Here is a 4208-nt window from a genome sequence, read left to right as displayed (position 1 = left end):
AATTCCTTTCTATACAGATTTAAGCCTATTTCCTTACGTAAATAAATATTACATACATTGACCACCATTAATATACCTGATCATATATTGCCAAATACAAATACCTTCGAGCTTCAATGATGACAATTCTGTGACTGCATATAATTATTAATGTTTACGTTTTCCCATTATGATCAAGAGTTTTGGGTTGTTTGACCTGAAATTATATTACAGGATCATAATTCTCTTCTATTAAAGAATTTTCGCTGTAAATTAGAGGAAAGTTATATCAGGAAGCTACGAGTTTTGTTGATGGTGGTCACGCACGCGGCTTATGAAATCTGCTAACCTTTTCGCTGTTAGTTGACTTTTTGGTCGTTGTAAATATTATGTTGAATCATTGGATTATTGAGCCATCTTCTATAGACTGATTCACAACCATAATTAAAGTAAAGAGACATAATTAGTTTCATATAAATTGTGGCGAATATAATCCAAAAAACCTTTTACTTGCCAATTTTAAATAAAAAAAACCCTGACTACGATTTTCTTGTTCTTATTTCAAAGGGTTGTGAGGTTGAGAAAATTAATTTGCATTTCAATTACTTACTCTTATTGCCTTGCTGAATTAAATATTACAGTATATTTAAAAATGCCATCAAATTTATTGTAATTTTCGTTTTTTTAACTTTGAGAAATAAGTTTGCTGCTTATTATATTTGCCACATTTTCAAAGGTTAGAGGAACTGGTCTTTTTTTTCTTCAAAAAAAAAAAAAAACGAAGTCTGAGGAACTGATCAGTTGACGAATTAATATATGTGATATATATATATATATATATATAATTTAGCATGCATGGCTCAAATTGAATCAGTTTATGATATAAAAATACATGAAATAATTTCATATTAAGTGAAAATATCATTTCTTTTAGTAAATTTTGCTATATATATATATCAAGAAGAAAATATAAAATTAAAATTTTAGTATAGAAAATAGTACAAACATATTATATTTAATTATGGAACAATAAATATGGTCTTGCTGTCTAATAGTACTTCGTGCATATTTAGTTAGTTAAGCGGTGACAGTTCAAATAAACCTGTTTGAATCTAAATAAGTGATTATAAAACATGTCTATCCTGTTGTTTATCAAAAAAAAGAAACATGTTTATTCTGTTTGGTAATTTTCATAAAATCTCAAGGAATTGTGATTTCGCTCTTCCACTGCACTTTTAGGATAACACTACCAAAAGACATTTGATTAGCGACGGAATTTACCGATGAAATTTTATTTAGCGATGGAATTAGTGATGGATTAGCGACGGAATCAAATTACCAACAGAATTAGCGACAGAATTGGTTCCGTCGCTAATTTTTTCGTCACTAATTGGATTACCGACGGAATTGAAATTCCGTCAGTAATTACCAACAGAATTAGCAACGGCATTTTGATTTTGTTGCTAATTATCGACGGAATTGAAATTCCGTCGCTAATATATTTTTTAAAAAAAATTAAAATACCACCTCACCTTGGCCGCCACATGTCACCACCTTGTCTTCACGTGTCATTATCACCTCACCTCCTCTGCCACGTGTCGCTGCCACCTCATCTCCACATGTCTGCCACGTTAGCTCTATCGCCACGTGTCACAACCTCATCTCCACGTGTCTCTGCCACCTCACTTTTGCTGCCACGTGTTGCTATCTCACATGCCATCTTGTAATGCCACATGTCACCACCATATAATTCCTCCTCAAAGTGACTTCTCCACGGCTCGAATCAAAGACCTCGTTTGTGCACGCGCATGACTTCACCAGTTGAGCTACAATGAACTTATTGACTTATTATGCAAAATTATATATATATAATATTCTCTTACACAAATAATTATATATACACATATATATTATTAGAAGCTAAAAATAAACTACATGATAATTTTAATCATAACTATTTTTGTAAAAAAATAATTTTTAGATATTTGTTTTACTATTTATTTTATAATGCTTTATTTTTTAAAAATATTTTAAATATAATATTAATTTCCAATGACACTAATTTTGAATTTTAAATAGTAAATAATTTTTTCATAAATAGATTCTTTAAATTTAATTCTTTTATTTAATATTCAGAAGATATATAATTTAATTATATATTTATTATATTATTATATTATATTATATTAAATATTATATTTTAGCCACGGAATTGGCCACGGAAATTAGTGACAGAATAATTTTTTGTCGCTAATTTCATGGCTAAATTAGCCAGAAAAAAGTATTCCGTCACAAATCGTAATTATAAAATTTTAGCCACAGAATTTTCTGACGGAAAAAAATTCCGTAGCTAATTTTAATTATAAAATTTTAACCACAGAATTTTCTGGTGGGAAAAATTCCATGATTAATTCTGTAGGTAATTTTAATTATAAAAGTCTAGCCACCGAATTAGCCATGGAATTTTCCGACGGAAAAAATTCTGTCGCTAATTCCGTGGCTTATTAGCGACATATTAAATTCCGTCGCTAATTCTATGGCTAAGTTTAGCGACAAAATTTTCATGGATAATCTGTCAAAAATTAGCGAGGGAAATTATTCTGTTACTAATTCCGTTAGTAATTAGCTGTTTTCTTTTTGTAATGTAAACACCAAAGAGTAGTTTATGCATTTGAAGAATCCCGATTAATTTTTATTAGCTGAATTTTCTCCAATCTATCTTCCCCCACTTTTCCTAAAATCTCTCCTCAAATGATTCTATTTAATGATATTTATTAAATTTATGCCTTTTTGTAATTATACATCCACAAGTGATTTTAATAAATCAAAATCAAACATAATCATAATTCTTAAAATTATTTATAAAACAAATCTGAATAGAAAGTACAATTAACCAATATCACTTATAACCAGTGTCACTTATTAAATTCATGATTGAGTAAAATCACAGTTGTTCACCACTAATTCAAACAGGCTGTTCATCACGTCACCTCTTCTTGTTTTTTTTCCTGAGCATACTTTGTCACCTCTAATATATGTGTTTCATAATCAGGACAATTATTTTTACCGTAATTAGATTATGCAATTGTTTAATTTTTTTATAAATTCATTTAAAACCTTCCATAAATTATACTATCATTTAAATTTAAAAAATTTAAACTAATACTTTTAGTGATTATAAATTTATAATTTTACATTGCTAGATTGTGTGTCATGCATGATGTTACTGTAATAAGGCAGTTGGCCCACCCTTAATGGATAAATCTAAGCCTAATTATGGGTCAAGGTTTGTGATACACGCCTTTTATCTACATTAAGAGAAATTCTTGGATGTACCCATTGCACCACCTTATCTATGCTTTGTCCATTTATAATACAATAAATAATCGCATTTCAATCTGAGCTAGCAGTTCTTTTTTTTTTAAAAAAAAAAATTTACATGAATATCTCATTTTTAAAAAATAAAATTTCCAAAAAAATAATTACATTTTTAAAAAATTATTTTAATCAAATTATTGATTAGATTCTTTCTCCTCTCCCCTCTCCTCCTCCTTCTTTGTCGAAACCCTTTTTCTCCCAATCTAATTACTCCTCTGCCATCTCTGATCCCTTACGAAGTTTTTGTTTAGGTAAAATGTTCAAAATAATTTTTAGATTTCGAATGCAAAAGGTAGGCCAGGATAGGGATTCAAATGTGATGTGCATGAATTAGTTTCATGCCCTCTTCAAACTCATGCTATTAGAAATGCTTCCTACTCTAATGCAGCAGAGATTGGATAAATTAAGAAGGAAAGGGAATGCTATAGGCGTTGAACAAAGTTTCGAATGATGCCAATGGAGGTGAGATTAGCTTATTTAGAAATGAAGAGCAAAGTCAGTAGAAACATAAACAAAGACAAAATTTCAAGTGGATTTTGCCATCGGTTTCAATGTATTCAAAAAGAAACCATGATTTTAGAAAAAGAGGAGAGAAAGAGAAAAGAACCTTTCGGTTGAGGTTTTTTTTTGTGGACAAAATCAAGCAACTTTCAAGCTAAGGAATTCTTTTAGACAAAGTCAGGCAACTTTAAGTTGAGAAAGTTAATCAATGGAGACACTAACGGTCAATACCAAGAGCAATCAAAAGCAACTGTGCTTACCATGAAAGAAATTAAATTTTGGAGAAACAAGGTTTCGATCGAAAAAGGAGGAGGAGATGAGAGAGGAACAAATCGTATGATTAAAATAAT

Source organism: Neltuma alba, unplaced genomic scaffold, assembly GCF_004799145.2.
Source record: "Neltuma alba isolate B1F8T4 unplaced genomic scaffold, ASM479914v2 tig00011182_pilon, whole genome shotgun sequence".
NCBI classification, from domain to species: Eukaryota; Viridiplantae; Streptophyta; class Magnoliopsida; order Fabales; family Fabaceae; genus Neltuma; species Neltuma alba.
The sequence above is the reverse complement of the archived record's forward strand: the minus strand, read 5'-3'. Positions refer to the sequence as shown.